This window comes from Herpailurus yagouaroundi, unplaced genomic scaffold (genome assembly GCF_014898765.1).
Source record: "Herpailurus yagouaroundi ecotype Mexico unplaced genomic scaffold, PumYag 64825, whole genome shotgun sequence".
Lineage (NCBI taxonomy): Eukaryota > Metazoa > Chordata > Mammalia > Carnivora > Felidae > Herpailurus > Herpailurus yagouaroundi.
The window spans coordinates 63,883-77,681 of record NW_024418083.1 but is presented as its reverse complement, the minus strand read 5'-3'; the positions used below and the strand labels follow the sequence as shown (position 1 = coordinate 77,681).

Genomic DNA, 13,799 nt, shown 5'->3' with positions numbered 1-13,799 from the left:
CTGAGGGTTGATGGGGGGTGGGAGGGAGGGGAGGTTGGGTGATGGGTATTGAGGAGGGCACCTTTTGGGATGAGCACTGGGTGTTGTATGGAAACCAATTTGACAATAAATTCCATGTTTAAAGAAAATAAACAGAAATAAATTACTTATAAAACTTAAAAAAAACCTACAGTATCATATTGGTGAAAGGATGACATATAGATCAGTGGAAAAGAAAAGCGTTTAGAAATAGACCAGTACAAATATGGTGAAGTGATTTTTTTTTTACAAAGGTGCAGTTTCAATGGAGAAATAATGGTCCTTTTAACAAATAGTGTGCACACTACAGCCACAGATTCTGCTACATACCTATTCAAATAACTAACATTAAGAAAAGTGTGAAGGGGCACCTGGCTGGCTCAGCTGGAAGAATATGTGACTCTTAATCTCGAGATTGTGAGTTCGATCCCCAAATTGGATGTAGAGATTACTTAAATAAATAAAAACTTAAAAAAAAGTATGAAGAATGCCAAGTGCTGGCAAGAATGTGGAGCAATTATAAATCACATATTTCTGATGGGAATGCAAAATGGTTCAGCCTCTTTGGAAAACATTTTGGTAGTTTCTTATAAACACCCATATACGATAACCATTTATGAGCAATCCTACTCCTAGGCATTTCTTTTGAGATATTAAAACTTATGTTCACACAAAAACCTGTACGTTAATGTTATGGCCTCTTAATTCATCCTCTATGAAAGTGGAAACTACCCAAATGTTTCAATTGGTGAATTGATAAACAGTCTGTGATACATCTATACAATTAAATACTATTCAGAAATAAAAACTAATGAACAATTGAAACATGTAACAATTTGGATGAATCTCAAAAGTGTTGTCCTAAGTAAAAGAAGCCTGTCTCAAAAGGTTACTTATTCTATGCTCCCATTTATATGACATTTTAGAAAGCAGAAACTAGATTGAAAGAGAAGAGTCTTTGTCAGACTTTGTGAGTGAGGAAGATTTTGTGATGAAAACAGGATATCATAAAGACTTTTGGAAGTTATGGGATTGTTTTGTATCCTGACTGTGCTGTGGTTACATGAATCTATGCATGTGTTAATACTAAAAGTACTTGTTTATACCATAAAAAGTAATTTAATATATGTAATTTTAAGAAATAACAAATATCCTTATGTAATAAGGTGAAACACATGGCTACATATATAGTTAAGTAAAAAAAAAATCCTGGTGCAAAATAGTTTGTATTATATGTTGCTGTTTGGTAAAAATGTAAAATATATATATACATGTGTTTGCATATGTATAAAATATCTATGAAAGAATAAGTAAGATGGCTCTTTCTAGCCCCTAGGTGGCTAGAGGCCAGGTACAAAATGAAAAGTTTTTACATACACAAACTTTTATTTACACAACATATAATTTTGTGTAATTTTTGGGTAACTGTTTAAAATTACTTTTTATTTCTTTATTATAATATATGATATATCCAAAATAATGCATGTGGTTCTGATGGGCACCTAGAATGGAGAACTACTGCTTTATAAGTTCCATATTTATTGTTATTTGTTTATAGCTTGTCTTCCTCTCTAAAATGTGAGTTTCAAAAATGTAATGATTTTTTCTACTCCTTTGTTTATGCATGTATTTCTACTGTCTTGAACAGTAAAAACCGCACAGTAGTTGACCAACAAATGTTTGTTGGGTGAATAAAATAAAGTGATAAGAACAGGGTACATGCTAGAAGCCGAGAAGAGGAGCAGCTGTCTGATTTTGGTTAAGGAGAGGAAGGAAGGGTCAGCAAGGTTTAATGAAAGATATAAAATAAGAGCTGATCTATGCAAGGTGAATATTAGATAGTAGGGTTTGAAAGTACACAGATTTGAGATCTCAGTGTACTTTCCAAATTGTAAGCACTTTTGTGATACTTGAACTTAGGGTGGGAAAAGCAGAGTGGTGAGAGATGGGACTAGAGAGAGAGAGACCAAGTTAGACAGACTACCGAGGTTTTTGTATACCATGGTAAGGAGTTGGGATTTGGTTAGAAACATGTAGGGTCTGAACTAAGTGATCCTGGTGATTGAGAGGAGTAGATGAAGTCTATAAATATTCATACATCACCTTTTCAGTGAGCTTTTCCATAATGGCATTCTTCTCCCCCTCCCCCATGTACATTGCTATCCTACTTGCTTTATTTCTTCATAGTACTTGTCATTTTCTGGCACGCATTTTCTTAAATATTTTATTATCTGACACAAGAATTTAGTTCCTTTGAAGGCAGAAATTTTTGTCCATTTTGTTTATAGTTCTATCCTCAGAGCCTTATGTGTATTAACAGCTCAATAAATATTTGTTGTGTGAATTTGTCAAAATTTTGAATGTGGATGAAGTCAGGGAAAAATTATCAGGTTTCAATGCCTCTGGATTTATGATAATATACTGGCTATTTTTTCCAGTTCAATTCCTAAATACAATTCATTATTAATAGCATAAGCCTCTAATTTTCTGTATTTATTCATCGGTTAATACAATACACTGTAAATCAACCTCTCTGCGTCCAGATTGCAACAATACAACCTATTCTATATATTCTGGTTTTAAACATTAATATATACTTTATTGCTTAAAATTCTTCGACTTTCTGTTTTCCATGACATGGCTTGCAAGTTCCTTCCTTCTTTGGTCTCTTACGTTCAGCTTCATCTCTCATTAGTGTTGCTTTCACAGTATACTTCAATACTACTACCATTCTTCCCTTTCATTCATCCATTCAATAATGTATTCAACATCAAACAAGTCTTTATTGAGCACCCTCTAGGAGATAAGGTATATTTCAGGTTTTTAGTATCCACCAATCAATGGGATAGCCATAGTTCCTACACTCTCTTCTACCTATTATTTTCTAACAGTATAGTGCTAGTAGTTGTTTGTGTTTATTTCCCCAACAGTTTCTAAGGCCTTGAAATCCAGGATTGTGTCTTATTCTTCCTCAGATGGGCACTATCAGGAACAGAACCTTACACTGAATGGTTGTTCAGAATCTGCTGGTTGAATGAGAAATTTGAGTTAAAATGTTGAAATGAACTATAAAAAATACCAGCAAAAGTAAGGACCTGTTTGTCTCTGATCACATTTTGGTTATTTATTCATTCAACAAACATTGATAATCAACTATTTTACGGTAGGTTCTTTCTTATGTTTAAAATGTCACCTTTAGCCCTTACACTGTGGATTCCTACTGTAATGTCAGTGGGTGTACCATAGTATTTGGGACATGGTGGATGCTCACTATATAATTGTGGATTGACTGAAAATAACCACAAAAGAGGAGAACTGGAGTACAGGTTTGGGGCCCAGAAGAGATTTCTGGAGGTAGTGGCAATAGGTGATTCAACATTGAACTTAAAAAATATATATATGTTTATATTTGAGAGACAGAGAGAGACAGAGCATGAGCAGGGGAGGGGCGGAGGGGGGAGTCTATGCAGAATCTGAAGCAGGCTCCAGGCTCTGAGCTGTCAGCACAGAGCCCGACTTGGGGCTTGAACTCAGGAACTGTGAGATCATGACCTGAGTGGAAGTCAGATGCTCAACCGGCTGAGCCACCCAGGAGCCCTGAGAACTTTTAACCAGAGTGAGGATTAATTTATTACTGAAACTTTTTGTCAGTTGTCATTTTCTTCGTTTTCTTGGGGTGGTAGTGTATAAGCATACAAGAATTGTTTCTAAATGAGTTTACCTTTATTTGTTTTGAAATTTGAATACAGCATGTAACTCTTTGGATACAATTCTGAGACAAAAATGATTCATATTTAAGATTTTTTTTAATCTTGAAATCAAAGTATGCCACTAATAAAAATAAACTTTTTTTTCAACATGGTATGCCAGAAAAACAGTAAACCAGTATAGCAAATATGTAACTATTGACATGCAAGAGTTAAGGAACTAAGGGTTAGGAATGCGAGATGACAAATTGGATAAGTGGGGTTTGACTGAAATACTGCAGTTCCTGGGATGACTAGAACTAGGATTTGTAAAAAGTTACCGAGTCCCCTCCCAGCCGGTTTACAATACTACCCAGTTTCTGATTTGACAAGAGAGCCATAGCGATAAAGTATTCCAAGAACTTGCTAGAGAGGCACAGGAAGTTGCTTGAGTAAAGGGGGCGTGGTGTCGGAAGTTAAATCTTCAGCTCAAAGAAAGAAAATAACACTTCCGGTCACGCAGTCGTTGCGTCGCGGTTTTCTTCACCAAGGTGAGTGTAAAGAAAGACTGATAATTTTCGCAAGTGAATCCCTAAACACCCCGGGGAAGCTTTCCTCCTTCCTACAACGTGGGATGGAACGAAGAATTCATCCCGAGTACATTCTGTGAAAGATGTTTCTGACGAGTATGGCTCTGCTCGCCAATCTTTTCTCCCTTACTCCGAAGATGGCTGGCTGTCATCCCCTCCCCTTTCTGACTCTTGTAGTCCTTTTTTCCCTGGTCATTCTTCACCTCTCTTCATTATTCCAGATCGTCTTCCTGATTTTTCTGAGCCTGAGTCATTCCCTCTACCACAGATTCTTATCCTACCTCTTACTCCCACCTTCTTCCCCGCCCCTCTTTAGCCTCAAAACATTTGCAACCCAGTTCTGCCACTCTTAATCTACATTCTTCCTTTTCCTTCATCCCTAGTACTTTACTCCCCTCCTTGCTGCACAAGGTTTCTGATCCATTCTGTCTCCCTCCTGCAGAGGCCATTAAACTATATACTTTCCAAAACCAGGTGTGGCTTCAGTTTCAAGGTCAACGCTGTTTTTGTTCTTAAAAATAAACAGTGGCAGAAATTTTAGAGTCTTAAGAGACATAGGGTCTTGTTCAAATTATTATTATTGTGTTTATTTTTACTCTAAACAAAATTACACATCAGATACTGCACTGATTTTTAACCATCTATTCGTGACATTAAAAAAAAATTTTGGCGTAGAACTGAATCCCCATATTTTTGTCATCTCTTGAGGGTGGAAGCTTTTCCATCTCCTTTAGAACTTGTCATAGATCAGAAATCATTGAAACATATGACATCCAATCATCCAATCTCAAATTTATTTTTTCATTTGAGTTATGCTTATTATGCAAATCCTTTTCTGGTCTCTGATAGCAACATTGAACAGCGAACTGGCAGATTTTTCAGTTTTCCTGGGAACTTTGCAAGTATTATCTATTTGGTGCAAGGTCAAATGTATTTTTCTGTTACATTTATCGTGTTTGTCTTGGGAGAACATTAGTTAATCACAATCTATTATTTCAATTTTTTTACCCGAGAGAGGGGGAATGATCATTAAACTTATAATGAGGGTCAAAGTTTTTCGGCTCTAAAGAGGAATTTAACCAAGGATCTCCTTGAACAAGTAATTTATTCCTCCCTTCTCCTGTAGCTACTGTGTTACACTTGCCAAAATAAGTGTAAGAATAAGTAATTCTTTTTTCTAGGCCAGGAATAGTTTTCAGTTCTTTTATAAAAAGATGAGGCAGAGATGTTGTGATACCAAAACACTTAGGAACTTTTGGGAAGGGTATTGCTGATGTCTCTGTATTCTCTATTCAAATCATAATTACACAGCATTTAAATGTCACATGGCTTCAACCCACTGTGCAACCATTATTCATGCAAGACTTTTTTATTGAATAACTTTTGTGTCAGACAGTGTTAAACACTGAGAATACAAGTGGAAAATAAAAGGTTTTAAAAACTATAATTGAGAGGCAATAAATGATTAAAATAAATATGAATAGGTTGTGATAGGGAGGGGATGTACTATTTTAAATTGGATGGTTAGGAAGACCTCCCTGGTAAGGCAGCATTTTGACAACAAACCTAAAGGAGGTGTGAGCACAAACTATATAGATGTTAGTGGGAAAAACAGGATGTATCTATGTCAGTGTCTGCATTTGTTGTTCATTTGGCTCCCCCCCCACACACTTTGTGGTCACTTTTCTGCACAGCTTTAATGCAGCACTCTGAACACTCAAATGACCTAATCCAGTCACATAAATTTCTCGTTCTTTTTCTCCTGGCTAGCTTCTTGCTATCCAGTTAGGTATATTGTCAGTTACCAGCCCCTCTAGGAAGATATCTCTATATCTATCCTCACATCTTCCTCAATCTGTTTGTTTGTGGTGCACTGTGTGCTATCCTACAGCATATTTGCTTACCTTTCTCAGTGCTCTTATTGCTGTGTGTTCATGATATTTTACCCACAAATGTTTGATATGTTAAATTGGAATGAATTTAATACTTGTCTGTCTGTACAGGCAACCTTTTAAATATAGTTGGCCCCCAAATTTCAGAACCACCCTATAAGGTCAGTACTATCGTTGTCATTTTACTGTTGATAAAACCAAGACTCAGAGGTGGATAGTAACCTGCTATTGGTGGTGGAATTCATGGACGTAAGGTCTGTGAGACACTCAGTCCTGGCCTGGTTTTCTTTGTCTTTTGTTTGTGTCTCTTTAGCTGTTTATTAATGAGAAGTACACAATATATGGACTATTTTATTATTTTATAAGACATAATCTGGGTATAGAAATTTCATTTTTAAAAATTTCCTTTAATAAATCAGGTTATATCAGGAGCTTGAATTACTTCATAACTATAAATATTAAGAGCTGAGAGGTGTAGTGACTTTTTTTTTAAATTTTTTTTTCAACGTTTTTTATTTATTTTTGGGACAGAGAGAGACAGAGCATGAACGGGGGAGGGGCAGAGAGAAGGAGACACAGAATCGGAAACAGGCTCCAGGCTCTGAGCCATCAGCCCAGAGCCTGACGCGGGGCTTGAACTCATGGACCGCGAGATCGTGACCTGGCTGAAGTCGGACGCTTAACCGACTGCACCACCCAGGTGCCCCTGTAGTGACTCTTTTTACTTGAACATTTTTTAATTAATTTAAACAAGCATAAATTGAAAGAAGAGTACAATGAATACTTTTATACTCTAAACCTAGATTCAATAGTTGTTAACTTTTGCCATATTAGCTCACTTGTTCACTCACTTGCTCACTCTTAACCATCCATTCATCCATTTATTTAAAAAAAATTTTTTTTGCATTTATTTATTTTTGAGAGACAGAGACAGCATGAGCAGGGGAGGAGCAGAGAGAGAGGGAGACACAGAATCAGAAGCAGGCTCCAGGCTCTAAGCTGTCAGCACAGAGCCCGATGTGGGGCTCCAACCCACGAACCGTGAGATCATGACCTGAGCTGAAGTTGGCTACTTAACCGACTGAGCCACCCAGGCGCCCCTCCATCCATTCATTTTTAAAATTAAATCATAATTGTTTATCTATTTTCTTATCTATGTATTTTGGTTGAACCATTTGAGATTTGCAGGCTTTATTATTTTTTATTTATTTATTATTTTTTAATTTACATCCAAGTTAGTTAGCATATAGTGCAACCATGATTTCAGGAGTAGATTTCTTAATGCCCCTTACCCATTTAGCCCATCCCCCCTCCCAAAACCCCTCCAGCAACACTCTGTTCTCTGTATTTAAGACTCTTATGTTTTGTCTCCCTCCCTGTTTTTATGTTATTTTTGCTTCCCTTCCCTTATATTCATCTGTTTTGTATCTTAAATTCCTCATAGGAGTGCAGACTTTATTTTTAAATAAACATAAATATACACAAAAAGGTGCATGTATCAAAAATGTATGGCTCGGGGCGCCTGGGTGGCGCAGTCGGTTAAGCGTCCGACTTCAGCCAGGTCACGATCTCGCGGTCTGGGAGTTCGAGCCCCACGTCGGGCTCTGGGCTGATGGCTCAGAGCCTGGAGCCTGTTTCCGATTCTGTGTCTCCCTCTCTCTCTGCCCCTCGCCCGTTCATGCTCTGTCTCTCTCTGTCCCAAAAATAAATAAACGTTGGGAAAAAAAATGTATGGCTCAAGGCATTTTCAATGTAAACACACATGTGTAACCAGCATCCAAATTAAGAAATAGAACATGATTAGCATCTGAAGCCCCTTGAATGTATTCCCTTCCAGTCACATCTAAACTCCCAATTAGCCACAATCCTTGCTTCTATCACTGTATAATAATTTTGCCTGTTTTTGAACTTTATAAAAATATGGTAGTAAATCATTATTTTTTTGGTGCCTGACCTCTTTGGCTTAAGATTTTGTTTTTGAGATTCATCCATATTATTGGGTGCAGTAGTATGTTTTTGAGATGCATTCATATTATTGGGTATAGTGGTAATTCCTTCATTCTCATTGGTATGTATTCCATTGTTTGAACATATCATAATAGATGGACATTTTGTATGTTTATATTTTTGGCTTGTAAACATTTGTGGACATTATAGTATATGACTTTTGGTGATATATGTACATATTTCTGTTGAGCATATACCTAAGAGAAGAATTGCTGAATTAAGTTATGTATATGATTAGCTTTAGTAGAGACTGTCAACTAATTTTCCACAATGGTTGTACAGGCATACCTTGTTTTATTGCATTTTGCTTTATTGCACTTTGCAGATACTGTTTTTTACAAATTGAAAGTTTGTGGCAATCCTGAGTCAAACAAGTCTTTCAGCATCATTTTTCTAACAACATTTGCTCACTTCATGTCTCTGTTACATTTTGGTAATTCTTGAAATATTTCAAACTTTTTCATTATTATTATATTTGTTAAAGGTGATTTGTGATTAGTGATTATGACTTTCTGAAAGTCAGATGATGGTTAGCATTTTTTAGCAATAAAGTATTTTTTCATTACAGTATATACGTTTTTAGACATAATGTTATTACATACTTAATAGACTAAAGTGTAGTGTAAACATAACTTTTATATGCACTGGCAAACCAAAAAATTCATTTTACTTGCTTTATTGTGATATTCACTTTATTGTGGTGGTCTAGAACTGAATCTACAAGTTCTCTGAGGTATGCCTGTTCTATAAAACTCTCAGTACAAATCTTTAAGAGTTCCACTTTCTCTAGAATATTGTCAACACTTCTCATTGTCTTTACTTTAAAGGAAAAAAAGTAGCCATTATAGTGGTTATGAATGGTATCTTATTATTTTAATTTGCAGATCTGATGATAAATTTACATCTGTCCATGTTTGTTGGCCTGGATATCTTTTTATGAGATACCTTTTCAACCTTTGACCACTTTTTCTCCTGGACTATCTTACTGATTTGTTGAGATCTTTTTAATTAAGGATGTTAATATTTTGTTATATTTATTGCAGATCTCAGTTGCTTGCATTTTCAGTTTCTTAATGGTGTCTTTTGATGAACTCTCCCAATTTTAGTATTGTTGTTCAATTTCATAATGTTCCCATTTATGGCTGGTGCTTGTTTTGTTAAAAAGTCTTTGCCTTTTTCAAGGCCATGAAGACATTTTTCTGTGTTGTGTTATTGTTTAATCTCTCATTTGTATTCACAATTTATTTTTAATTGATTTTTGTGTATGTTTTCAGTATAAGTTATGGGTATGAGTAAAGGTCCCCTCCCTTTTTTGTATGTCAAAATGGACATCCAATCAACCCAGTATCACTTACTGAAAAGATCATTCTTTCCCTTCTATAGCATCATATTTTTGATAAATCAAATGGTTAGGTTATATATATGGGTTTCTTTCTGAATTCTGTTCAGTTTGGGTTACTTCTCTATCCTTGTATAAGTACCACTGTCATAATTAATGTCATTTTATAATATACTTTATATACAGTCATTTAGTTCTACAGTTTTGTTCTTTTTCTTCAATAATGCCAAATAGGTTTTTTGAATTTCCATGTGCATTTTAGAATCAGCTTGTCAGTTTCCACAAAAATTCTTCTTGGCATTTTGATTGAGATACCACTTAATATCATGGCATTTTACACCTAAATATCTCAGCGTTCATCTCCTAATATTAGGGACACAATAATTTCCTAATATCACCTAACACTTAATCCATTTTCAAATTTCTTTTTTTCCTCAATGACCCTTTTATTTTTTTAATTTTTTTTCAACATTTATTTATTTTTGGGACAGAGAGAGACAGAGCATGAATGGGGGAGGGGCAGAGAGAGAGGGAGACACAGAATCGGAAACAGGCTCCAGGCTCTGAGCCATCAGCCCAGAGCCTGACGCGGGGCTCGAACTCACGGACCGCGAGATCGTGACCTGGCTGAAGTCGGACGCTTAACCGACTGCGCCACCCAGGCGCCCCCTCAATGACCCTTTTATAGCTGGTATTTCTTTAAAAAAAATACACAAGCAGTGTTTACTGAGGTTCTGTTTTTTATCAGGCAATATATACATATTATTTAATTTAATCAAAACCAGAAAAAGAGTAATGATGTACATATTCTTCCATTTTACAGGAAAGGAAAGGAATCATACTTGGTTAAGAAACTTGTTCAATCATAAAGCTTCAAAGACCATTCACATTCAAATGCATAGTTCTATAATATGAAATCCCTTGCTCTTATCACTGTATCATATCAAATGCAAAAGAATAAAAGTAAAACTCAAATCATAAAGAGATAGGGAGAGGAAGAAATTCTGCTGAGGGATCTATTAATTATAAAATGCAGAATATAGTTCTTATGGCTGGTATTCAAAAGCATCACCCAACCTAGATTAATGTATATTTATAGTTTTTGAGATTTTTTGTTGTCATTTTCCCTGTTTTGTTGAACTTGTGGATATTTTTATATTTGGTACTTTTCAATCCATTGCAGTCATTGTTTCTTCTGTTGCTCAAACTTTCCAGTTTAGAATGAACCAGTTGGAGCCTCTGATATTGGTTTCTTTTTTCCTTTATTACTGAAATTTTCAAATATATTTAAAGTAGGATATAGCATGTATCCATTCTCAGCTTCAACAATTAATACCATTTTGCTGATTTTGTTTGATCTTTTCTCCTCACCCACTTTTTCACTGGGGTATTTAAAAAATTTTTTTAAGTTTATTTTGAGAGAGAGACAGCATGAGTGGGGGAGGGGGAGAGAAGGAGGGAGCGAGGAAGAGAGAGAGAGAATCCCAAGCAGGCTCCACACTGTCAGGGAGCCCAACGCAGGACTCGAACTCACAAAACTGTGAGATCATGACCTGAGCTGAAACCGAGCATGGGACACTTAACTGACTGAGCCACCCAGGCGCCCCTTCACTGGAGTATTTTAAAGCAATCCTAGACATTATGTCATTACACAGGTAAATAACTCACTATACATCTCTAACTCTTAAGTGCATTATATTAGTAACCAATAAGCCATTACACTTAATAAGATTAACAGTAATTCTCATACTATGTAATACCCAGTTCATATTCAAATTTCTATGATTTTCTTAAAGATGTCTTTGTATAGTTTCTTTGTTAAATCTATATCTAAACAAGGGCCACAAGATATTTTTGTCTTCAGTCTGTTTTCCTGTTAAAACCTTGTATAGCCAACCCCTCCTCCACATTTTAAAGACCATTGGTTTGTTAGAGAAACTAAGTCATTTATTGTGTCGACAAATGGATTTAGATGATTGCTTCCTTCAGGTGGTATTCATTTTGTTTTCCCATCTGCATGTTTCTGTTCACTGGCATTTAGAACTAGAAGATTTATTAGGTTCACTTTCAATTATTATTATATTTTGTATTTTGTTTTGCTTTTAAAAAAAATTTTTTTTAGTTTTTTATTCTCATGTTAGTTAACATACAGTGTAGTCTTGGCTTCAGGAATAGAACCCAGTGATTCATCTCTTACATATGACACCCAGTGCTCATCCTGAAAAGTACCCTCCTTAATGCCTAGCACCAATTTAACCCATCCCCCCACCCCTATCAACCCTCAGTTTGTTCTGTTTTTTTTTAAGAGTCTGTTTTTATCTTATTTTTCCTTCCCTTACCCTATGTTCATCTGTTGTTTCTCAAATTCCACATAAGAGTGAAATCATATGATATCCATCTTTCTCTGACTGACTTATTTTTTAAGGGAAAAATCATTTCAAGTAGTGATATGCACTTTCTATTGCATTTCATCATATCTGGTTTAATTTTTTAACTGATTCTGGGGTTCATTTGTGTTTTCAGGTGTTGTCAGCCTGATCTCCATTTTTAAAAAATTTTTAAAAATGTTTATTTATTTTTGAGAGAGAGCGCACGTGTGCACACGCACGTACTCATGAGCCGGGCAAGGGCAGAGAGAGAGATATATATAATTCGAAGCAGGCTCCAGGCTCCAAGCTGTCAGCATGGAGCCCAAAGCAGGGCTCAAACTCACAAACTGAGGTCATGACCTGATCCAAAGTCAGATGCTTAATCTGATGCAGCCACCCAGGCATCCCAACTCCATTGTAGCATCTCCTACCAACCTTTCTCCTGTTTAGCAGCCATTGAAGATAATTGTCTAAATTCATTATTTTACTAATAGTTTAAAAAGAGTGGTCTAATTTTATCAATCCTTCTGCATTTATTAGCTGGAATTATTTCAGAATAAAGACCTCTTTATCAGCTTTTTGGGGGGGGTGTCCCCAAATGTATTCTATAAAAAGAAAGTCAGGATAAATGCTTTTTTTTTCATTTATCAGAGTAATGGGTTCGTTCCCTAGAGAATTTCATTGTTTTCTTTAATATTATTAGGAATTCATGGATTTTTATGTATTTTAGGTACCCATTGTGGTTTATTTTTGATGCCCAAACTGTGTCATTTTAGAAATTAGGAGACTTTTCCTATATCCTTTACATGATCTCATTAGATCTTGGCTTCCTTGCTTTCTGACATAAGATATTTTAGGCTCATTCCCTGCCCCAGTCCTGACATCAGCTATTTTGCAAGGAGCCATGTATTTCTTCAATAGGGATTGGTACTTAGAAACCAAGATGTGAGTGCTCAGGGGATTATTACTATTTTTTTAGTAATGCTATGTGGCCTTTTGTTGTGACCGTTTTCCTTACTATTTTGAATATAAGTGAATGATTCCACCAGCATTACATTGATAATTAGCTAAGCATGGCTTTCGTTTGTTTATGTAGGCATTCATTCAGTAAAAATTTATAGACCACACTACCATGTATTTGATCTTATGCTGGGTACAGGGGATGTAAAGGTAAACCTGACATGTTTCCTGTCCTTGATGAAGATTCATTATAGTGGGGGTACAAGTAAATGAACAGACAGTGTCTAAAGAGTATGATAAGTACTGTAGTGGGCATAGTACACAGTGGGGGCAAGTGATAAGCTGTGGGGTAGCACAGAAAGGGCATTTGAAAATGCTTTGGAAAGGAAAATAATGCTTGATACTGGGTGAATAGAGGAAGTATGAAGGTAGAAGCGCTATGAAGGGTGTTCCAGTCAGAGGAAACTGGAAAGAGGTGGGGGAGATCTTGATATATTCAGAGAAAAGCACATGTGTGGTTGGTTATAACTGGAATGTAAGTTTTATGTAGAGGAAGAGAAATGAAACTAGAGACATAGATAAGGGCCAGGATGTTGAGCACCCCAAAAGTCAAGTCAGAGAACGAGGATTTCACTCTGAAGCCTGTGAGGAAGAAGCAATGGAATTGTCTTAAGCAGATGAGATACACAGTTCTCTTTGTAATGTACTGATGATGCACTGGGTGAATGGGTGGGAGTGAGACAGTAGGAGACTGATAAGGGGGGAGAGGTGTAGTGGTCCAGGAGAGAGACAATGTCATGTTACACTGCATTCTGCACTCTGTGTGTGTGTGTGTAGTGTATGGGAAAGTCGTGTGTATGTATTACATATACTATAATCTATTATAATCCATAATATACATATACACACATTTGTAGGGTGCAGTGTAACATGACATT

General features: G+C 36.1%; 1 protein-coding gene across 2 annotated transcripts in view; it reads left to right on the top strand.

Moving 5' to 3' along the window:
- Positions 1-4,191: 4,191 nt before the first annotated feature.
- Positions 4,192-13,799, top strand: part of MAGED1 (MAGE family member D1) — a 66,460-nt gene continuing 56,852 nt past the window's right edge. The window contains exon 1 of one of the 2 annotated variants that reach the window (XM_040466663.1): positions 4,192-4,255. The gene's annotated coding sequence lies outside the window, so the exon portion shown is untranslated. The remainder of the gene's footprint in view (positions 4,256-13,799) is intronic. The other variant, XM_040466662.1, reaches the window with a different exon arrangement.